The 25,633-nt window shown below is 37.9% G+C and overlaps 1 protein-coding gene across 8 annotated transcripts in view; it reads left to right on the top strand.

Moving 5' to 3' along the window:
• LOC136878953 (dnaJ homolog subfamily B member 12) overlaps nt 1–25,633 on the top strand; it is a 100,559-nt gene that overhangs the window by 46,896 nt on the left and 28,030 nt on the right. For 3 of the 8 annotated variants that reach the window (XR_010860870.2, XR_010860869.2, XR_011018633.1), the window contains exon 10: nt 9,647–9,843. The exons of 4 other annotated variants lie outside the window; for them this stretch is intronic. The gene's annotated coding sequence lies outside the window, so the exon portion shown is untranslated. Of the gene's footprint in view, nt 1–9,646; nt 10,802–25,633 lie in introns of those variants that run through there. One more of the 8 variants, XM_067152588.2, reaches the window with a different exon arrangement.

Here is a 25,633-nt window from a genome sequence, read left to right as displayed (position 1 = left end):
TACAGAACTTCCTCTAATTATTGCAATGTCGGGATGTTAACACCAAGTTCCATAAGTATGCTGTAGCCATTCTTTTGTGAGATACAGTTTCTTGTAAAACGCGTAATCGAGGATTTAGCATTAATGGGACTGAAATTTCTGCGCGTTTGATCCGGGAAATTGTTTCTTCGAGGAACGGATAATGCAGGATTTTTACAACGTGATTTAATTAGGATGCTCGCGGGACCATATAATTTGAATGAATAAGCCAATAAAACTTAGTTTCCGGGAACGTATAATCGAGGTTCTATTTATTATTCAGCCTGTTCCTAGTCATTGGACTGGGTCAGGAATTGAATGAATGAAGGCTCCCATCTAGCGGGGAGGATAGGAATTGTCAGCAGCCGAAGTCTGTCGCACTCCTCTGGGGCAATGATTAATGACTGACAGATGAAGTGAAATGATATTGGAGAGAGTTGCTGGAATGAAAGATGACAGGGGAAAACCGGAGTACCCAGAGGAATACCTGTCCCGCCTCTGCTCTGTCCAGCACGAATCTCGCCTGTAGCGACCACGGGACCCAGCAGTGAGAGGCCGGCACGCTGCCGCCTGAGCCACGGAGTACATTCGCTAAATTCCTTTCAAAATAATATAATTCCTCCATACTGTACATAATAAGCCTAATTTATTAAGTAGTTCATTAAAATATCTCAGAACTGAATGATACAATCTAGAATATTCAGAACTCAGACCTCTGTGATAAGGCTATTACTCATTGTTAGGAGTGAATTGTGCGACAGGTGTTTTCTTTTGGAATAAAGAAAATTTCATTCGACTTGATTTTCATGTTAACCCTTTCTTTGATGAACTGTGAATCTTTATGCAGACTATCTGTCAGAAGGAGATGCTCCTTAATTACTTTTCTTCTCCTCTAGACTAATTACCATCATTTATTGTACAGTGATCAACAAAACTATTTCTACTTACATAATGAATGCAATATTCAGTTTGTTGATCAAGAATGGCATTAAAAACAATAAGGAAGGAATTAGAAAGTGAGGTAAAGCTGATATCTACATTGTTAGGATAGAATGATGAATTTGGAAATAATAGTGCTCCCAGGTTATTTCATAGCTGGTTGATGTGAGTTTTTGTTTCTTAATTGTTGATTTCTTGCAGAGGGGAAAAAACTAAGAAAAATAAGTTCCTATATTATTGCAAGATTAGGGGCCGGTTCTACCACCTACTGGTAAAGTAGCGCGTAATTTGCCCTCCGCGTAAAAGGATGTTTCCGTCCGACTACTCCCAGGTAGCACTATCGGCAGAATAAATCGTCGATACCCGGCGCGTGATTTATCGGCAACTTCGAGGGCCCGATAAGACTTTACCTGCCGGGCAAGTTCTGAGAGCTGAACATTATTAGCTGTATTTCTGGTGATATGCAACTCAAATTAGCTTAGTATACTGAAATAAACAGTATACTGTAACAGTGATCGATATTGTATTGCAGGATTTTGAACATTAATGCTTCCCTTTAGTTGCAACGGTCACACCAGCCTCTTGCATCGGTAGCGCAGGGAACACATTTTATACGTCAAGCTTTCGTAAAGAAACTCTAAAAGGATATAAAATCAAAATCTATTTCGAAATCATTTCAAATGGGCTTTAATTTTCTACTTTTTCAGTTTCTGGACACAAGATATATATTACTGTATGTATCCCACCTAACTCAAGCATTTTCGTAGCGTAATGGTTAACACGCTCGCTTCGTAATACGAAGTGTGCAGGTTCGAGACTTCATTTTGACGAATCTTTTTTATTTCCATTATTAGCGTTGTGTTAATCTGTATGCCTCTTTTCATACGTTCTTATCACAATATTATGTCTATTAGGAAAATTGCTTTATATGTATGCTACTTATAGCAAGTGATGTTATGATTAATAGCACATAGGACTGTCACCCAGGTAGCAGATTCCCTATTAGTTGTTTACATAGTCTTGTAAATTATTTCGAAGAAATTGGAAACTATTCCATTCCCGAATTCCTCTTCCTATGAATGGATATTTATCCCGATTAGTTCTTTACATTTACAGTACCTTCCAACTTTATCTTCATAAAGTTAAAAATTAAAATGAAATGCTTTATCAATAAATGGAAGCATCTGGAACTAAACGAGGTCACAGAACTAGTTGCAAATAGAGCATCGCGGAGATACTTAATCAATTCACAGAAGCCTGCAGATAGAATGCTCAAAGGCAATAGGTAGGCCTAAGTCCGTAAAGATGATGTGTGTGTATATACGTATATGGAAGCGCGTAAAAGAGAGTTAAGAACAACGGCAGGGAACGAAAATACATTTTAAAATGTAAATTAGAAATACGATGAAAACCTGTGTACCTTCTATTACGGAGCGAGCGACTTGACCAATCTACTACGAGAATACTTTTCAAAAACGCTGCCTTACATGACAGGTTATAACTGGCGTAAGAAAATGTAATCTCGAGATTTTAATCCCAATTAGGTATTGATATTGAAGATCATAGATTAAAGTCACGAAAGCTTGACATGAATCGTTGTCCATAACTCTTAAGACTCCCCGTATTGGGCTTTATGGTGATAATCAGCAGACGCAAGCACAGGGGAATAAGACAATCGAAATGGGTTTCATGCATCTGACGGTAGATAGCACCACACTCGAAAGCGAGAAATCGCTGAAAATCAGTCTAGCCAACTTCGTATATCGGTGTCTAGCTCCGGGTAGCTACCTAGCGCTTGCGTGGAGGTGGTTGGACGCAACCCAAAGTACCAGCCGATTTACACCTCCAGGTAGTTTACCTCCCGGGCAGCTGCCAGCCACTTTACCAGCAGATGGTAGAACCGGCCCGGGCAGCTGCCAGCCACTTTACCAGCAGATGGTAGAACCGGCCCTAGGTTGAATAAAAACTATTGTTTCCAACCTTTAGTTTAAGCAATCGTAGCAACTTGCTGGGAGAGAAGAATTCGGTCTGTTGCATTGTTCCTACAGGAATTTGTGTCCTGTCTGCCAAGTGTCTCTTGCACTCTCCCTCACTGCCCCCATAAGGGTGTTGTGGCATCTTAATGTAATACTGTTGACAGCCTACCTCAAGGAGACTCTGTTTTAGGCATGGTGACTTGCTGCTCCATCCTTCACGATAGAGTACTTCCTTGGGTCTTTGGCTGTTGACTTTACCCTCTATGGTGAATCTTTGCATTGCCTCTAGTTCCTCATTATCTGATGAGGGTCAACAGCATTTTTCTGACATCTGTTTTTGGATTAGTTCATTAGTTCAGTGTGCCATTTAGGGTATTCAGAGTAGGTAATCTCTTATAGCACCACATTTCTAGAGGGTCAATTCTCTGGCGATCAGTCATCTTCATCGTCCAGGTTTAGGCTGGATAAATTGCAATAGGGAAGAATTTAGAACTCGGTTCAGCTGTTTCAGAGTATCAGGGAAGTAACGGGGAGTAGATGTTATTTTAACACCACTCAGAAGGTTACCCTTAGAAGCAATGGGAGATACATAGTTCTGTGTTATGGCAGGTTATCAGAGTCCTTAAAACTAATGTTACTATGCAGAGAAGTAGCATATTGTTCTGTCCATTAAATTTATAGAATTACTGAATGAAAATCCACAGCCTGTTTCCAGTCATTCGATTGGGTCAGGAATGGAATGAATGAAGCTCCCATCTACCGGTGAGGATAGAAAATGTACCGGCTGCCAAAGCCTGTCGCACTCCTATGGGGCAATGATAAATGACTGACAGATGAAATGTTAATCAAGAGTGTTGCTGGAATAAAAGATAACAGGGAAAACCGGAGTACCCGAAGAAAAACTTGTCTCGCCTCCACTTTGTTCAGCGCAAATCTCACATGGAGTAACCAGGATTTGAACCACAGTATCCAGCGGTGAGAGGACGGCGCGCTGCCGCCTGAGCCACGGAGGCTCATATATAGAACTACTATTTACACTTAATTACAAGTTCACTCGTGTCTGAGTTTTTGACTCGACACTTTTTTTTTTAATTCGCGCACACACTCATTTGGACAGTGGTGCGTCAAACTCCATACTCCACACAGCTTTTCACAGTACAGTGTAGTTCAAGAACAGTTTACAACTAGCAGCCACATTGAACTCTGAGTAGTCGTTTGACTCGCTGCCAACAATTGACTCATCACGACTTGCAACTGTCTTATGACTGCTTACATTCACTCGCATTTGATGCCCTGAAGACTGACCACGTGCACTAGTAGCACCCTTTATGAAGGTCTGCAGAAGATTCTAGTAGTTCCCACTTCCAGATCATTCTGGGTGCCTGGCCCGTTGTTAATGACCTAGCTGCTTCTAGGAACTTCCTTGTCACAAACCTCAACAATTCACTGGTGCTGTTTTGCTCGCTGCTGGCCCCAATCTCATTGTCGCCACTGCACCACATTTCTCATCTCCCACTGGCATTACTGCCAGCTGCTTCACGCTATCATATTGAATGATCTAAAATTTAAATGGGCCAAAATTATAGGTAAAGATGTAAGATTTAGTTTAAATTTTCAACTTATTTTGCTGTTGATTATTGACCCATGTTTTTGTGGTTGTGGGACAGTACAGAGATATATCCTCTTCCGACCCAATGTCCACATATGTGGACAATTATGTGTTATCCTCTAACTAACAGTGAAATTTGAATTTCCCCCCAATTTTACTTTGTGTGTGTTCTCAAAGGATCTCTCTTTAAACTTCAGTGTTTTTCAACATTCTATAACCTCCTTGGTAGCACTCAGCAAGTTGGCTGGAAGTGAAGACATGGATACATCACAGGACATTCGACTTACGGGTAAATACTTGATAATACTTCATTTATGGACTTGTCTAATAAACTCTTTCAGTTAGTTTCTTGTAATCAAAGACCCAAATTGATGAATAATGCAGAAATGTAGTATTGTTTTTATTTGGTGAGGACTGTATGGGCATGCAAATTATTTTGTCCACACACGTGGACATTGGATCTCTATAACAATAGCTGGGTAAGACTATTTGTCCACGCATGTGGACATTTGGTCTTACCAACAATAAGTTGCTCAAGGTAATGTAGAGACCATGTTGCCATGGTACCTAATTTAACTAAATCTACATTAATCTAGAACACATAGGAGAAACTCTCATAAATAATCATACTTATTTAGTTACACAATCAATTATGTTTCTAGGTTTGCCAGTCATCTTCCTTTGGCCATGAATTTTAAAGACATGAAAAGATGCCGAAATTCTGGCTGCAATGAAAAAAGCCGCATTCTCTGCATAACACGCAAAGTCTACCTGTGCCGTCTTAAGTACAGGAATTGTTTTGTGCATTTCCATATGCAAAAGGGAAGAAAACTTACAGGCTGTTACTTAAATAATTTGTAAATATGTGTTTCTTTCATGTGTTCATGTCAGCTGATTCAAAAGATTACAATACATTTACAATTTATTTAAGTTTACCCCACTCTTTATTGAAGTTAACCCATTATCATACTTAAAATATTAGCAGATTTCACCATTTATTCACAAAAGTGAGCAAGAGGCATAGACATAATGCAGACCTAATGTCCACATTTGTGGACAAATTATATTAGAAACATCTGACGGTAAAAAATATAAAAATTGGTACATATTGTTCATTTAGGAATATAAGACTTCAGAAATGTGAATTTCATCATAGTTGTCCACTGGCGTGGGTGTTGGGTCTGAAGAGGATATAGAAGTGAATGTTGAAGCAATGAACAAACTCAACAAGCTCTGCCCCCTGTGATTTACATAAACTCAATACTTCCCAAGCACAATGCAAAATATTCAATGGTTACATCATATTGCCAAACTACTCCTTTTCCCGTTCACATGGGGTCAACTTTTCTGACAAGTCATTTCCATTTCCCTTGGTCCCAAACGTCATTTTCTGTAAACTGCTTTTCTGCGAGATCTTCCCACACACAATCCATCCATCTTCTTGTGGGTCTACCTCTCTCCCTCCTACCTCCATGTCAAGCTCGAAATCACTCTACTGAACAGAGCGCTAAACTGGTTTTAGTTCTCTTTTGAACATTAGTGTTTTTGTTCGGTAGTGATGGTATATTGTAATTAAATTAAGTAGCCTGAATATGCATTGAACATCATTGTTATACTGATGTCAAAGGCAAGTGTTCTGTATCAGTACTATTATGCTATCATGTAACGTGAACTTTTCTTCTAAGCCAAATGTTATCAGTGTGTTCTCAGCCTGAAGACTAGTTGGAACGCCAATAGTTCTACCATCAGCGACCATAGTAAGCATCATTGAGGAAGCATGCTTGGGTAAATGAGGTTGTTTCCACATAAAGTTTTATGTTTATAAATATGTTCATACTGCAGGAGTTATATATCCTCCATTGCTTACTTGATCGACCAGTATGTCTTCAGAAAGGAAACCCATATTGTTATTTTGCTTTTGTTTAAGACCACACACATACCTGTAAAATGGGCATATTGTCCAGCTTCTGAAAAGAATGTACCGTATTTACCCGAATAATCCCCGCTCCCTCATTTTGGGAAGGCTCGTTTTGAAAAAAAAAGAAATTAACTAAAGTTTCTTCCATCGAAAGAGTAACGTAGGCATAACCAAACATTTTGTATCACTCTGCAAGGTCCATGTGGTCTTTACGCAAATATGAACATATAAAATGAAAATGAGCAAGTAGGCCCACTTACGTGACCCGTATTCCATTAATCTGAACTTGCAATAGGCTCGATTCCCTGTAGACGGGAAGATTCGTTGTCTCTTGATCACTACAATCCTCTCCTAAATTACTTACAAGTTTGTCACACTCCACGTCTAAAACACTTCTCTCACACGGTCTTTTTACTGGACAGTAACATGACTGGTGGTGGATAATTCTTTTCGTGCAATGTAAACACTTAAAATAGACACACCAGCTAATCTGATATTAGTTTTGCGACAGTAAAACCTCATTAATTCAAAGTCTTTGTAATACAGAAATCAGACTTCCAATTACGTGATTTCGAATTAACAGCCATCCTTTAATTCAGAAATGCCAACCCTCACCAGTTTTCGCAGATTCTGCTTTTCCGCTTACTGCCTGCTATGTGATATTGTGGCGTTCCTTAAAACGTTGAATACAAAAGAATTAAGATTTCACTCTATTTTCAACTATGAAACACACTATAGACACACCGAAGTGAGTGGAAGTGCGGAAAGCTACCCCTCACGTTCCGGAAGACACGTTCTATCGTAATGCGGAAAAATTTTGGATTCAAATTACTCTCTAAAATACGGTACTCTTTTAAAAAGAGTAAAGTCAGTTTAGAATTAGAAGTCTGAATTGTTTTCCATTTAAATATGACATATGGGGACAGTTTTCTTCCATCTACGGTTGCACAAAGCATAACTGTACATTTAGCATCGAAAACTAGGTGAGCCAGGAGCGTGTTGGCAACCTTGACACAAATAAAACCCACGCCCCAATTTCTTGCCTCAAAATTAAAATTTTAAAAAAATGCGGGGATTATTTGCGTAAATACGGTATTGAAGACTTGTCACTGTTGCTTAGTAAATTCTGGAAGAAAAGGGAAAGGAAAGCAACAAAAGAATTGTTAAATTTAGGGATGAGATGTGTAAAGAAGGCATTATAGAGATGTCCATATAATAATTGTATGGCATGAATTGAATGTCTAAATTGACTAGCAAATAGCTAAATGACTTCATTAAAATGCTTGCAAATGGTAGCTCAGGCATTATTATTATTATTATTATTATTATTATTATTATTATTATTATTATTTAAACGTATGGTCATTTAACCCTTTCCCCTTGTATATATTTGTAGTCATAATGTATTTTAACTGGTAATTATTTCTTTACAAAAGAAAATATTTATAAAATCCTCCTATCAATACAAGTCAAGTCATCTGTTAGATGAAGCAAAGTCTATACATGTTTCAGCCTAATCTCAAGGCCATCTTCAGTAGTAAAACAATGATTACATAATATACAAACAAATTAAAAATCGTTATGATGTGAAGTGACAGTGATCATGATTAGTGAGTTAAAAACACATTGAGGTGCAAAGTCCTCTCATCTAATAGATCTTGTTGACTGTTAAATAAAACACTATGCTGAGGAGCGTAGTGAGACCGTTAATACTACGAATAAAACGTGTATAACATCTGTAATGAGAAAAAGGAATATATGAGTGGATGAAGAACAAGTTAAAAATGATGTACGAAAAGAAAACTCATATGACTTACTTGTAACTAAAAGTTGTCGTCTCGAATGGAGATGACCTTGTCGGTCTCAAGTCACATTGACAACTAAGCCTGTGTGTGGCTTACTGTGTATCTGTGTCGATGTGGTTGGGAGGGGGAGGGGCAGGGAGGGAGGGACGTTGTGATTCGCGGAAGGAGGGTGTTGATGGAAGGGCGTGTGTTGTTCTAGAATGTCGGTAGTGAAACTTATTTATTAATGAACTGTTCGCAGATGAGCGGGACAAAGGTTTCCAATAAAATATTTTTCTTTTCGTTGATTTCATTTAAGTTATAGACGGGATTGTTATATTGGTCGATATATATATATATATTCTCTAGTATATTAAGTAAGGGACCTTTCTGTTCGTAATGCAGGATCTTTAAATCTTGATCAATTGTTGTGTATTTATGATTTTTCTCTCTACAATGTTCGCTCATGGCTGAGTAGCGATTATACTTTAGGGCATTAAGATGTTCGGAGTATCTTACATTGAAACTGCGGCCTGTTTGCCCAATATACGTTGAAAGACATGATTGGCATTTTAATTTGTATATTCCAGAGTTAGAAAATTTTTTGCTGTTGACAGTATAAGAATTAAAAAACATTTTTGTATTGGTGTGAATGGTCTTCAAAGCTACTTTTAACTTGTGCTTTTTGAAGATGTTTGAAATAGGGTATATATTATTATTATTAAAGGTAAATGTGGTGAACTTCTCTTTATGGGAAGATTGTTTTTCTAAGGTGGTCTTGGGTTTATTTCTAAATTTATTGAGAATTTTATTCACGAAAGCTTTACTGAAACCATTACCTTCGGCTATTGCATAAATGGTGTTGATTTCCTTTCTAAAATTCTCACTACACTCCTCAGCATAGTGTTTTATTTAATAGTCAACAAGATCTATTAGACGAGAGGACTTTGCACCTCAATGTGTTTTTGACTCACTAATCATGATCACTGTCACTTCACATCATTACGATTTTTAATTTGTTTGTATATTATGTAATCATTGTTTTACTACTGAAGATGGCCTTGAGATTAGCCTGAAACATGTGTAGACTTTGCTTCATCTAACAGATGACTTGACTTGTATTGATAGGAGGATTTTACAAGTATTTTCTTTTGTAAAGTGATAACCGTCAATACGGAATGAGATTCATAACTTGCAATGGTAATTATTTGTCATTTTTTGACATACTAGGAGATGTATAACGAAAATCTTACCGTATTTACTCACAACTTTATACATGTTCAAAATGCAAAATTTTTGCAGGCAAAGACATAAAGATGCTGATAGGTTTTTCTTTTTCTTTCATATTTTCGTATGAAATTCAAAGTACAGTCCTGAGTGACGTCCTGGTTGCTTCTCGCAGGTTTTGCTGAAGTGGACCATTTCTCCCCTGCACCCAACAACTTTTGTATTGCTGCAAAACTTGCAGTCCTTCTTTCTCTCTTGGAGATGGGAATAAAGCAGATGCAGCTGGCCCTTTAGTCGCACTTTGTCATCTGTAGTGGAATGTTTTGCTGAATTTTTAGCTTTGCATATTCATTGGTGTCTTTCGTAATGGAGGTGAGTAGCTGATGCGTAAGAAATAGTTGCTAGTACTGTAATTCTCTTACAGGCCTATTACCATGCCTTCTAAATCCACTACTGACCTAAGAGAATGTAGACAAACCTACATCACCTGTTGTCCACGATCTCCAAGCAGTATTGAAATTTTGTGCATGCCGGTGAGGTTTGGGATGTGGCAACACATACCAACTACCCCATTACACGTATTATAATTATCATCACTGAGATCACTTCCTGAAACATCACTTGCCTTCAAAAGTCAATCAGTTTCATGGTTACTATTGGTAAATTCAGTCAAAATTGGTGCAAATATTTCATCCTCCGTCAAACCGGCTGCTGCCATTTTCCCGAGATCGCTTTCCGTTAAGCATATACATCACCAAGGAAAAAGAGTAATATTGTCATTGCATTCAAAAGAAAGCTGCCTGAACTCCGTTCTTACCAGTGCTCAGAAGATAGCAGCAATCATTGAATAATAAATCAATGTCGAAATGTATGGGTGCTCGCAAAAACGGGCTAACCAACATTTTGTCAGAACAGAGATAAATCAACTTTTGCAAATGTCAAAAAACAAAAATTATACCATAAAAATAATATCTGTTTCATTATTTTATCTTGATTTAGTACCTTTAAATTATCAATACTATATATTGGAACTGTATTAAAAATGAAAAGTGATTGAAAAAATAGGAATATAAAAAATGGAAGAAAATTGACTTCTGCGTTGACCTAGCTATAGTTAATAGTTAACCTTAGTTTCGTAACCAAACTTTATTTTATGATCATACAATACAAAAAAGGTGTTTTATACAGTAAACTAGACATAAAGATGCTGGCCCCCGTGGTGTAGGGGTAGCGTGCCTGTCTCTCGCCCGGAGGCCCCGGGTTCGATTACCGGCCAGGTCAGGGATTTTTCTCTCGACCTGAGGGCTGGTTCGAGTTTCACTCAGCCTATGTGATTAGAATTGAGGATCTATCTGATGGTGAGATAGTGGGCCCGGTATAGAAAGCCCAGAATAACGGTCGAGAGAATGCGTCGTGCTGATCACGCGGCCCCTCGTAATCTGCAGGCCTTCGGGCTGAGCAGCGTTCGCTGGGCAGGCTAGGGCCCTTTCAAGGGCGTAAGTGCCGTGGGTTTTTTTAAGACATAAAGATGCTTCAGACTTATTTTGAAATATGACATAACTTTCCCTCATGGGATAATCATAAGTCATATGGGTCATATTCTAATGCATTGGAAAATGATTCCTCAGTCACTTCTTGGCCATTGCCAGCTGTCAGTTCTCTGTAATACTGGTGATATCTTGCAGGGACATATTCAAGTAGCTCAATACAGCTTTGCTAGCTGTATTGGCATTGTAACACTGTACTTTAGTGACAGCTGAACACTAGCAAGTGATGGCCGACCAGCATTACTGTTCCTTTTGTGAAGGTTAACACAGTCATATTCCTCAACTATACCATATAAATATTTAACAAATACTTAAATGGTACATCTCTTAAATAGTACGGCTGAAACTTTACTAATTAGTACTCTTTGCTTATTTACTGATATCATTCGCTTGGTTACTTTTTCTAGCAAAGGTTGAGTGCTCACAAACTTATCACTTGTCATTTTTACTCCTTGAAATGGCTTTCTTACTCTAGCTCTTTTTACTAAATCCATCCATTCATCTGGCACAAAGCACAAGAAACACCCACAGCCTCTAGTATACATGGGAATAAGGTTTGCTAACCTACATATACAGCAATGCCATCTTATGGCCTCCTCCGTAAACGTCTGTTAGCCCTATTTTGCAATAACAAAATTGGTCTAAATAAAATGGCATAAAATTCAAAGCGTTTTATCTCATCACACAGGATTACCTCATGTTAGCCCAACTCACAGAAGATACTTTGAACCTTCCGCAGTGGATGGCAGCACATAACTCATTTTTTACAAATTTGTTGGTTAGCCCGTTTTTGCGAACACCCATTCAAATGTAGTTGACAGAGTAGTTATATGATGCAAAACAGTGCATCGACCTGAACTCAACACACAGGTGTTAGCAGTGAATGGCTGTCGTCAGCCTGATGTTGGTATGGGAGTGGAAATAGTTAAGGCAGGAAGGAGACTGATTGTAGTCTTCTAAATCCATTTCTCAATATCAAGGCTGATACAGGAGATAAAATGCATGCAGTTGAGAATTGGTGACAGATCCTTTCTTTCAATAATTTGTTTTGGTTGTTTGACAAGCATTTCCGCTAAGGATAACGTTGTGCTGATGTTGTGGTACTCTAGTATCAGGAGGCCATTCTGCCGGGCAGCTGTCATCTTGGCAGACTAAGGCCCAAACTTATGCGACTTGTGCGACGGGTTTGTTTTGTGTTTATTTCAAAATTACTACAGCCTATTTATTTTTGGACTCTTCTTAGAGGAAGATATTATCCCACTGCAGAATGTTGTTAAAAGGGCGAATCCCATCAGCCCTGAATAATATTATCATCATTTTAGCTTGTGCCATGTTATATGGATACTTCTATGTCCCATTGATGTGTTGGATGGATGTCCAGAGAAAGTTATCAGACAACACTAGTAAGCAATTTGTTGGTTTCTTATCAAGTTATAAATTGTCAACTTCTGTGAATTTTGAGAAAGAAAAGTACCTCTCGCTGATACTCGCACATTTGAAGAAAGTTGCTTTGATAAGTAGTATTACTGAAATCCTACATTTCTGTCATATGCAAAAATTATCTGTTTAAAAAAGACCAAATTTCTCAGCCGTGAGTAATTTTATGCAGAGACGATAAATGCTGTTGGAACTTTTTAGTTGAGGAGATATTTGTAAGTGCCCTTAGAGATGATTGGGAGGTGGTGTTGTGAAAGTTCACTAAATCGTGGTATCTTTCATTCTCGACAGTCTGAGTTTTCCTCAAAAATGTTTAAGATGTTGCTTTAATGTTACATAGGGGCTGCCTGGCCGAGGTCGTAAAGGCGTGCTCGGTTCACCCGGAAGGATGTGGGTTCAAATCCCCGTCAGAAAGTCGAAAAATTTAAGAAATGAGATTTCTACTTCCGGAGGTGCACTTGGCACTGAGGTTCACTCAGCCTACACCAAAAAAGAGTACCAGGTTAATTCCTGGGGGCAAAGGCGGCCGGGCGTCGAGCTAACCTCTCTACCCCATTAAGTGCCAAGGTTGCGGATAGTGGAAGCCTTTACCTTCCACCCCTCCAAGGGCCTTCATGGCCTGTATGAAGATGACTTTGCTTTAATGTTATATTTGTATAGGGTAGAGCTTACTACCTCTTGTTTTTATTTTACCTTCCATTGATATTAAATATGTGCTGTGCATTCCATTGTGTAAATTTTGTTGTATAAATGTTTTCCACAACTGTTATTTTGAAATACTGGGTGAACAGATTATGAATTTCTTTTGCAGGCAGGCAGCAACACAAGCCCGCTCCTAGCAAACTGTACCTTCAATGCTAAAGTCGCTAGTCAATATTACAAAAAAAAAAAAAAAAAGGAATTGATTAAAAAGACCTATACTCACCCATGTCACCATGTTAAATTGCTTCATGACCATTCATACAGAGCCGTACGAAATTCCTGATTGCATAGAAAGTTACCATAGGGATTTTTTTAGGGAACACTTTTAGGTGCTCCCTGATGTCAGTGAAAACTTCCGTGAGCACAGTGTGTCATTGTCTTTGTTCCTTATCTTGAATACTCCCCAGTTCCAGAAATGTAATTAATTTATGAATTGTAATATGACCCGAGGCTTGATCATCGTGGAAGTTTTCTTGAAATAACCTCCTTGCAGTACGAGCCGATTCTGTACGCTCATATGAAAAAAAAGTTAACCCTCCTTGTGGAATAGAATACTTAGGCGTATTATTCTCCACAGCTTTCTTAGCTCACTACTGTACTTGTGCGATTTAGCTCGAGATTCCCAGCTGTCAACTGACATCGTAGCTGGACTGGACCTACCCTGCTCATGGGCAACTCATATTCTGTTCATCCAGTAGTTGTGCATATGTTGTTTATGTAAGACTGTTCAAAACTGGTACTGTTTGTGTTAAATTATTTGTTTCCTTTGCTAATAGAAATATTTGGATATAGGTATATGAGGCTCGTTTTTTTAAGCACCAACTTTTTTCCAAAGAAATGGAACATTATTTTGAAAATATTGTATTTTCTTTGGATTCTACACACCTTAAACTATAGTCACCACAGTTATTAAGGCACTTGTCATAATAGGGCACCAATTTTTTAATTCTTTCATCATTGAACAATGCCGATAATGAAAGCCATCCAAAGCAGTGTGACAAAATTATGTACCATCTGTCCACATGAACTTTTGCTTCAGCCACACTCACCAAATTATCTGCAACAACAGACACTATCATAGACCGTATCTCACAGTTGGTAGGTTGATCTATTGTCTTGAACGTTTTAAGATGGCCACACTATTTGAATGTCTCCAGCGTTGCATGTTGCATGTCAACAGATGAAGGAAGCCATTGCGCATGCTTAACATCACAACCGCAGCGCTGCACTAGAAATATACAGAAATGGTACTTGCTAAAAGAACGCCCCTCATATTTATATAAATTCATGTGGAAGTGTTGCAGAACCTGAAATGGAATAACAGAAATTGGTAATATAGATACATAAGTGTCCATTGTTATTGTTGACAAAGAGATTGTCTAAGAAAGTGTTATTCATTGTCACTTTACTCTCTTCTTGCTATGTGTAGTTCCTACATCTTTATGGCAGAATCTTGTGAAAAGTTTTTGTACACCAAGAATATTGATACTGTTTTTGTAATCTGATTGATAATGCCTTCCTAGCAATTTGCTGACTTGTATTATGCTAAATGGGATTTGGTTTATCTAAGGGAGAAGAATCAAAATTTGCCCTTGTATAACTGTAGAGATATCTTAATTTTTTTATTGATGTGATCTAGTATTTCTGCATGTAAGATATTAATTTTATTCACCATTTTTTTACTTCTTCCTCTAACTCTAATGTCAAGTAGTTGGGAGAAAAGAATTTGCTATAGATTTGCACAAATTCAATTTATTGTTTTTAGATACTTATATATGTAGATGTTTCTCGCTGGTGGGAGTAAGGTAGGAATTTGCACTCCTAGCATGAGTAACTTGATGATAGTGAGATAGTTTCAAGGAGATGCAAACTTAACACCCTGGGGAATTCATAGACTGGAGCAAGTTCCATGTGACTGACAGCACTCATGGCAGAGCCATAACCTGATGTGCTAGACTAATATATTTAACTGACAGTTTATGGTACTTACCTCTACTTGACAACAGCCGTTGAAAATACTCGCTATTTATATCCAAGCATAAGTTGCCTCTGCAGTTCATCTAGACTAGTCTTCTTGTTCGAGAACCTGAAGGGTACAATGATTGTTTCTGTACACTTTGTTTTAAGGTAATAATCATAATCAGTTAAGTCAGCCTGGGCTCATTTCAGACATCGCTTTTTCTTATCGGGAGCATGTGTATTACCTTTTCTCTGCAACACACCTTGTGTGTTCAGATACAAGTCATCAAGGACCAGAAAGTGGAAAGTTTCTTGCCTTATATTTCGGGGAAGCTCCCATACCTGGCCAGAAGGCACCCAGGCCCTGACAGTCGTGTGGGATGTTCTACAGCCTGTAAATTCCCCAGCACATTAAGTTTGCCTCATCCTGTTCTTAGTTATCCATATCAAATGACCTATTTAGGCACAAGTGAATATCCTACTTAAAAGAAATTTAATATATGCCATAACATGAAGAAAGAAATGGACCACAAATGGCAACCCTGTATATGCACCATGTATGTGAATAGTATATTATTTTACAGTGTTATCATATTTACAACAATTGTATATATATATAAGTATTTTAAAAATATAAAGGTTATATGTACTACTTCAAACTGTAGTTTTGTGCAGTATGTGATTAATCATCCTTTATAGGTAGAGATACTCTTTTCCCCTCCAACGATTTCTTTATTTCCCTTGCTGATTTTTCCTTTTATTAACCTAGAAGCATATAATTTTCAGCTCCAACATTTATTATTCCTCCACTGATGAAGGCTTCTGCAAAAATTTTGGACCCAGGTGTTACTTTTATGTGTACTTTATCCACGCATGCTTTCACGGTAAGTTGTTGCTCTCAATCTGTTTCTCGTATGTACTGTATATTTTGCTGCTGTTAGCTTGCTTCTCTAAGCGTCTAAAGCAATTAAAATTATATTAAGTGAAGTTATTTAACAGTGCTCATTAGTAAGTACCTGTATGATATACCTTCTTGTTTTATGACCGCATAGGATCACTTTAGTCAGCCCATCGTTCAGGTCTCTTTGAAGGGATTGTTCGGGCTTTGCTGTCCTCCCAGTACTTCTTCAGACGCTCCGAACTTCGCGCCCTTTTCTCAGTTGAAAATATGGATGTTGTTGGTTTGTTTCGTGTAAGGGTAAAGCAGATGTTTGTATTTTTGAGTTTTGTATTCAATTTTATCTTATTTGTGGTGTCTTCTGTTGTAAGGCCTATTTCCTTCAGATCCTATCTTACTTCTCTGATCCATTTACATCCTGTTGTGGTATTTTTTGAGATGGAGATTGTGTTGTACTAGTTGTTTCAGAAGTCTCGAATCCTGCATCCTCATGATATGTCCAAAGAATCCGTCTCCTCTTACGCATAGTATCTGTAATGGGTTCTAGCTCTGTGTACACAACTTTGTTAGGTATTATCTGCCACTGTCCATCTTTCTGGTATTTTTTGTTGATGCAGGTCCTTCCAATCCTCCTTTCAATTTTCTGAAGTCTGTCAGTCTTTGTTTATTCAGGTGAAAAAGTGTTTCTACTTTATATGTAGCTTCCAGTTTTATAACTTTATTGTAATGTTTTATTTTTGCATTTATTGATAGACATTTCTTTTTTAAGTATCCCATGTTAATTTTTGTGCTTTAGCTAATCTATTTGTTCTTGTTTGGGTTGAGATTTTTTCATTTAGGTTATGTGTTATTACCATTTATGGTAACTTCTTTTAGTTGTGTTGGTTTTTGGAACATAATTTCTAATTTTTTTTTTTTCAAATGATATTTTGAGGCCAATTTTATTTGCAATGTTTTGAAGTTCTGATATCTCGGTTTTTGCTTCTTTTATGTCAACTGCTAGTAACGCTAAATCGTCGGCGAAATCCAGGCAATTTGTTTTGATTTTTTGGCCGATCTTTATTTTTAGGGGACATTTCCTAAACCATTCCTTCATTACCATTTCTAGAGCACAATTAAATAATAGTGGTGAGAGCTCATCTTACTGCCGTAATCCAGTTTTAATTTCAAATGACTCTGATATTTCACCCCTTTGGTGTTAGTGAGAGTCAATTTTGCCGGCCCCGTGGTGGGGTAGCGTGCTTGCCTCTTACCCGGAGGCCCCGGGTTCGATTCCCGGCCAGGTCAGGGATTTTTACCCGGCCCTGAGGGCTGGTTCGAGGTCCACTCAGCCTACGTGATTAGAATTGAGGGGCTATCTGACGGTGAGATTGCGACCCCGGTCTAGAAAGCCAAGAATAACGGCCGAGGGGATTCATCGTACTGACCACATGACCCCTTGTCACTACCATTGTCTCAGTTGTAGCTGTACTCCTCTTCATTCCAAAATTCTCAATTTTGTGATTCCACAATTGAACTTTTAGTTAAACTACTACTTTTCACCCCATATGATATCGTCTACGAATAGCATTGTTTTCATTCAACCTGTTATCGTCTTATCTGCTCCATTCTTTATTATTTCCATAATTGTGATAAATACAGTAATATGGGTGGCAGGACACGACCTTGTCTCAGCCCTTTCTTCATCTTAAACCATGTTATTTGGCCTAACTTCTCACTCACACAGCTTTCATAATTTTGTACATAGCTTTGATCATGAACATGACTGAGTTTGAAGCTTGTTTATTTGACTTGATGCTTACCCATGAACATGTACTAATTGTCGGTGACTTCAATAACAGCTCAAATTGAAGAACCAGTACACATATCTTCCTATAGCATGGCTGTTCTTTCTTTGCGTGTCTAACGCTTGCCGTTTCTCTACGGGGTCAGGTATGAAGTGAGATGAATCTTCGTATCATGGTTTTACAGCCAGATGCCCTTCCTGATGTCAGCCTCATCAGAGGAGTTGAGATGAAATGAATGACTTGATGTACGATAGGGAGGAGGTGAAACCCAGTACCAGTGCAGTCTACTACTGAATCTATTAAAGAAACTATTTAAAATAATTTATCTTGGGTCCACCTTGTCAATACACTTCAAATGATTGAAAATTATTTATTCTATCATGCATGTTTCTGGAACAATATGCATTCCCTTCATCAGTGAAGTCAAATCAAGGAATAAAAAACAATACAACACTATCTTTTGTTTAGCCCACAATTTAAAGAAGTATTATATCCTAATTCACCATATCAATGAATAAACAAACTAGTGAAATATTATGAAAATTATCATTACATAAAATTTTAATATTTTGATGAAGTGAATGAGAATACCTAAAGAAACTAAATATCTTAGTTTTTCTTTTTTCCCCTTCTTTTTCTTAATTGATCAAATGCTAGTTCATACAATGGGTTCTCTTCTGTAAGTCTTTCATTTAAACTTTATTCAAAGTCATTTTTTTTGACCAAGATAAATTTCAAAAATTTCTAAAACATAATGAATTTTTCCTTTTCCGCCAAATGTATTAACTCCATGTCATTAGAAATGTCTGTAAATTTATGATTCTCTTCAACCATATGCTCACCCATTGCCGAATATCTTATGTTTGACTGCATTAACATGTTCTTTGTACCTTATAGCCACCGAGCTCGATAGCTGCAGTAAGTGTGGCCAGTATCCAGTATTTGGGAGATAGTAGGTTCGAACCCCACTGTCGGCAGCCCTGAAAATGGTTTTCCGTGGTTTTCCATTTTCACACCAGCCAAATGCTGGGGCTGTACCTTAATTAAGGCCACGGCCGCTTCCTTCCCACTCCTAGCCCTTCCCTGTCCCATCGTCGCCATAAGGCCTATCTGTGTCGGTGCGACGTAAAGCAACTAGCAAAAAAAAAAAAAAAAAAAAAAAAAAAAAAAGTACCTTATAGCCAAACTTCTTCCAGACTCTCCTATGTATAGTTGCGTACATGTTTGGCTTGTCAATTTATAAATTCCTGACTTATTAAATATGCATTTATTCTGTTTTATCTGAATTGAAAATTATTCCTATTATTAACAGTTTTGTATGCGACATTGATATTCCTTTTTCTGAAAACTTTAGCCAGTTGTTAAGAGTGCTTATTTCAAAAAATTGGAACTGCAAATTTCTTTTTCCTCTTTTGATCTTTAAAGTTGTTTTTGATTCATTTTTCATTTTATTTATCATTCTATTAATACATTTTCTGGAGTATCTGTTACGAGAAATTTGGTGGATTATATTTATCTCTCTATTATAATTCTTCTTAGACATAGGTATGTTCGTAGCTCTATTAGCTGTAAAATGTTGCCTTTTTTGTTGTCCTGGATGATTGGAGTCGTTTCTGATAATAGTATCTGTTTGAGTAGCTTTTCTGAAAATTTGACAATCGAAATGTCTAGAATTTCTAGTAACTGTTCAATCTAAATAACTCGAAGTTCTGTCATTCTCAGATTCCACAGTAAAATGTAGGCCTACTTGTTTATCAAAGTATTTAAATACAGTGGAACCTTATTGCGAGCATAATTCGTTCCGGCAACATGCTTGTAATCCAAAGCGCTCAGAGGAAGTTTTCCCATAAGAAACAACTGAAATGCGGATGATTTGTCCACAAGACAAAAATATTTATTCGCATACCATTTCTGAAACAAAATATAACTTAAAACAAATTAAAATGTATTGTAACTTTTTGATGATAATAATAAATAATAATAAAATATCATCAATAAATTATATAAATAACTGAATAAATACAATTGAAATAAATTAAATTAATAAACATAATTAATCGAACTGTCCGTAGTATGGGCGCCAGAGTTCACCAGAATGGATCCCTCGAATTTTGATAGAGCATGATAAACTTTATATCCCAGGGCGTGTACATAATGCTGCGTACTGGTACATCTGCTGCAGGCCTTACCTAACCTCTTGAAAACGACTAAATAGGTAGGAACTATACCTAGGTTCATCAATAACTCACTAATTCTAAAATAGCTAACTATATTCTTAACAAAATCCATGCATGAGCACCTCATCCACACACACAATTATACATATAATTCACACACTAAAGATTGCTGGAAGACTCCATATTTACAATAACAATAATGAAAACATTGGGAAAACCAAAGCGAGAACTAAGCTACCATTTGTAGACAGTCCGATGAACAATGTACATGTATGAAGATACCCTTCACTGTCTCTACATCAATTCGACTTACCGATTCTCATAATCGGCAGTTATCACATCACACAGATACTATACCTTGTAATACTGTGTTCACTTATTTTAACTCTTGTTGTAAAGATATATACACACATCTGTTGATCCTCAACATAAATTATGGAAAGTCTAAGATAGCTTTCACCAACATATAATGCCAGACCTCCACAAGTACTACAATACTTAACGCATTCGCCCTCCACAATTTGTTGATCAGCCACTTTCCATGAACATAACAAGACTACGTTCCACGAACATTTGAAGTCCAGTCCATTGCAGCCGTGTCACTCGAATACCGTATATCCAGCACTACTTCCTACTCGTACAGTGCGGCAGTTGTAGTTCTCTTATACCGTGTCACTGGTTGTAGTTGTCTTCCTTCTCGTTCCTTTACAATCACCCTTACGGTTGCCGCCGTATGATCATCCTTAGACATCAGCACTGAGGAACCTGTCCAATGACTGTTGCTTTTGCCTCTTTTTGAGGATTTCATAAAAATATGACTGAATTGTCACTGAACTGATTCATCGTTCGTACTACTACAGCGTTATTCGGGTGGTGTTTTCCTACAAAATTGTGCGCTGTTTTCCACATTTTGCACTTTTCCCAAATCTCAGTTGAAGTGAGAGATTCCATTGACTTTTCCTCCTCCTCTTCCCCTGAGATGATCTCCTCCATAACCTCCTCCTGTTGCTCGCGATGTAGGTCCATCAGTTCGTTGGTGTCAGTTCCTGGCTATGTTCTTCCACCAGCTCTTGAATGTCCACGTCATTCACCTCCAGCCCCATAGTCTTCCCTAAGGACACAATTTCATTGACACTCGGCGGATTAATTTCACCAACAATCCCCTCAGTCACGTCCAAGAACACAGTCAGACCACAGCTTTCCCCAAGCGGAAGTGAGAGTTCTCTTGGTGACTCCATCGCAGGCTTTATCGATGATCTTCAGGCAGTTCACGATGGGGAAACGATTTTTTCCCAAACTCTCGGAGGGTAAGGTTTGTTCCTTCGGTCACTTTGAAACATCGCTGAAATAGTGCTTTGGTGTATAGCTTCTTGAAGTTTGAAATGACTTGCTGCTCAGTAGGCTGGAGTAGTGTTGGGAGGAAGGAACTTAACCTTAACGAACTTGAATTCCTCCAGTAAGTCGTCCTCAAGGCCTGGAGGATGAGCAGGAGCATTGTCCATAACCAACAAGACTGAGTGGCAGATTATTTTCTGAAAGATATTTCTTCACTACAGGACCAAAGACCTTGTTCATCCATTCAACAAAGGCACAGGGGAGGGGAAAACGTAGACACACGTGTAGCTCGTATTGCAGAACCTCACTCGTTTAAGTTACAATTCATTTAAAATGTTTGCTCGTCTTGCAAAACACTCGTAGACCACGTTACTCGCATTCCAAGGTTTCACTGTACTTTAAATAGACCATCAGGTTTAACATTTTTAAAATCTATAATAGATATATCGACGTATCTTAACCATGTAATCAATCCATCTATTTTATCCACTATATTATATTCCATGTAATCCATGAATATGTTCGCTAAAATACCTGGAGCCGGCGAACCCATTGCTAGGCCTTTAGATTGTTTGTAAATTTTGTCAAAAACAAAATAGTTATTTTCCAAAGTAAATTCTAGGAATGTTAAAAATTCTTCAATTTCCACCTTACTTAATTTGCTGTGTTGCATTAAATTCTTTCTTACTATTTGTATAGTATCTACGATGGAAATGTTGGAGTACATATCTTTGATATCCAAAGTATGTGTCGTGTAGTAGTCTGTTAGCTCACTGATTTTTTATTTTGTTACAAAAGTCAGTAGTATTAATTAGGTGCACCTGGCTATTAGTGGTCTTTTAAAAATCTTAGTATAAATTTAGCCGTCTTGTATACCGGACTATTTCTAAAATTAACTATTGGTCTAATGGGAATTTCTTGTTTATGAATTTTTGGTACCGTCCTTAAAGTAGGTATCAACAGTCAATTTAATTTTAAAGTCAACTACTGTCGAATAGCACGAAGAGGTCTGCTGAAGGCTTTACGTCCCTATCCAATGAATGAATAATTAACAGTATCGTTATATGCCCTCACTCCATATGAATAGTTTAGAGATGTTTGGAATTTAACGCAGGCTTTTGGCACGCAGTCTAGCGATTGTAAATTGTATACCACCCCTTCTCGTATCCTGCCGGCCAACATTCCGATGATCACATTTTTTACCAACGGGTCTCGAACTGCCTAACCATGATGTCTGACCCTATAGACTCGACGCCTTAACAATAATGACCACCAGGCGGACTAGCAAAGCTGTTATCCTTTAAAACCTAGTTAATTACATAATATAAATAATCATATCTTACGCACACACTAATTGATATCATAACTAAGAATCCCCAGAAAGTCTTAAATTGTAGCCAAATTCCTGTTCCATAGATCTCAACACACAACTTATCTTTTTCCTTCATGTACCCAAACACAAGCTGAAGTTCACCACCTGTAGAAATACAGAAGACATTCATTTGGATCACCTGAAGTATGATGCCTGTAACCTACCGTGAAATGATATTCTGCTAGTAGGTGATGTTGACGCTAAAGTAGACACTCGCTTGTTACCGGACTGTACTACAAGCATGCTCCCAAATGACTTGTGAAAGTTTGTTCCCCTTCCTGCCCAAAGTTAAGTGATGAAATTAAAAAAATGAGGGCTCACCATGATGCACGTTTCCAATGGTACAAGAGAACTCACAATGAATGTGATTTCAAAAACTATTGTGTACTTAGGACCAGAGGCAAGCAAGTTCTAAGAAATCAGAAATATAAATACTTAAACTCTCTTTCAGGCAAACTAAACACCAGTAAGTCTTTGTTTACTAGGTATTGTGAAAGATCAGCAGCAACAGATAGAACCAATTGTTCCCCCCCTTATGATCCTATACATATTTTTCAGAAGATAGAACACCGTCTAACCCAGTTAACAAACTACACGTAAATACTAATCAGTCCTTCACCTCTTCACCTAATGGCCCATGTTTTACTTTCCAAGCAGTCTCTAGCAACCAAGTTAAGAAAATGTTTTATTCATATTAAATCTAAAGCTGTAAGAGAAGGCAACATCCTTATATATTTCATCCATTATCTGAAGGGTGCTATTTTTCCTATAGTTACACACATATTCAGCTATTGTCTTAAAACGAGTACCTTTCCATCTCTGGAAACCTGTGAATATTATTCCAGTACCCAAGAAACCTGATCCTGAACTACCTTCTAATTACCACCCCATTTCTATTCTCCTGGCACTTCCTAAAGCTTTGGAATGGTCTTTGTACAAACAAATACAATATTGCATTATTTAAATAACCATTCTCTTTTTGAGTCCTTACAGTCGGGCTGTAAGAAAGGTTACAGTGCTGCCGATAATCGCCTTAATGTGATAGAAGACATGGAACAATGGGAAGTGACAGTACGAACGCTGTTTGACTTCAGTGGTGCTTTTGATAAGACTTTCAACAATTAGTTTGACTCTTTAATGCTCATTTTTTTCCATCTTACTTGAATGATCATCGGCAGCGGTCGACAACTCTTGACAGCAGTTCAGAATAGCGACCTAGGAAAGTAGGCATCACGCAGGATGGTGTTTGGAAATCATTACTTTTGGTGTACATAAGTGACGTCTTGTCTACATTAAAATCATCTTATATAGAGATGACCTTCAAATATATAGCCACCGGGCGAGTTGGCCGTGCGCGTAGAGGCGCGCGGCTGTGAGCTTGCATCCGGGAGATAGTAGGTTCGAATCCCACTATCGGCAGCCCTGAAGATGATTTTCCGTGGTTTCCCATTTTCACACCAGGCAAATGCTGGGGCTGTGCCTTAATTAAGGCCACGGCCGCTTCCTTCCAACTCCTAGGCCTTTCCTATCCCATCGTCGCCATAAGACCTATCTGTGTCGGTGCGACGTAAAGCCCCTAGCAAAAAAAAATATATAGCCATGACAAAATAATTTAATTACGAGATACAAGGTAAAACACAAATGCTGACTTGAAACAACTAAGTGAATGCATGATCAAACAGGCTTTTCATAAATCGATCAAACACAAGCAGACATTCTCGGTTCTTGGCAGCTCCTACACGTGATCAACAGTACAATTATTCTACCTCTGCTGCTAAATGATTAAATCATCCTTTACAGTACAACGTGAGAAACCATGGTGTGACTAACTGAAACTCTAAATTCAATGGAACATACTAAAAATATATGTCAGAAGATCTTTGCCTCACTTCAACCTTGAAAAGAAACAGATGTGCAACAAAGACTAGAACAGACTTTAATCCGTCTTATCCTTGACTACTGTGTTGTAATTCTTATGGACATAACTAAGGAAAACTATGAAATTGCAGTGAGCTCTGAACAATTGCCCCAGATTCATTTTTAACTTGAGCTATGATGTGCATATAACTCCTTTCTATCAAGAACTTCACTGGCTAAAACCTAATAAGAGATGTGATATTACTTGTTCAATAATAAATTTTGTTCATGCCAGTGTATGTTTTTTTGACATATTTGGATACTTTCATTCTTGAAATAAAATAGTAAAATATAAGTTTCTACATATGAAGGTTATTTTTTAAGTAAGTTCTGTTTGTCAGTAGAAACAAAAGTAATATTGATATTGTCAAAACCTTTTTATTATGTCCTCTTTACACATTAAGCTACTTTTCTACATAGTTACCATGTTTCTTTAATCATTTATCATAGCATCCCACCAATTTTTGTATTCCCTCATCGTAGACTCTGCCGCCTGTTCTGAAGCCAGTCTTCAACTGCTGTTTTCACTCCTTCGTCGGTGTCAAACCGCTGACCAGCAAGGAACTGCTTCACGTAACGGAACGTGATAATCGCTAGGCACAAGTTCTGGGCTGTGGGTGATCCATTTGCTCCCAACCAAAAGATCAGATTATCTGTTGAGTTGGAGCATCAGAATGAGGTCGTGCATTGTCATGCAGTAACAACATTCCAGATGACAGTAGGCCTCGTCGCTTATTCTGTACAGAACGCCGAAGCTCTTTGAAGGTCATGCAGTATGCAGCTGAGTTTATTGTTGTCCCTCGTGGCATAAAGTCAACTGATAGGACACCACGTTTGTCCCAAACACAGTGGCCATAATCTTGCGTGTTGAAATTGTCTGATTGGCTTTCACTTTGACTAGAGATGACTTGTCGCCATTCTATTGATTGCTACTTCGATTCAGGAGTCAAACAGTTGATTGTGCCCATGTTCTGCCTCGTCAATACAATTCAGAATGTATTATTATTTAAACTATCATTTAGTTATATACA

Source organism: Anabrus simplex, chromosome 8, assembly GCF_040414725.1.
Source record: "Anabrus simplex isolate iqAnaSimp1 chromosome 8, ASM4041472v1, whole genome shotgun sequence".
In the NCBI taxonomy this organism is placed as follows: Eukaryota; Metazoa; Arthropoda; class Insecta; order Orthoptera; family Tettigoniidae; genus Anabrus; species Anabrus simplex.
This window is presented reverse-complemented; position numbering and strand designations above follow the sequence as displayed.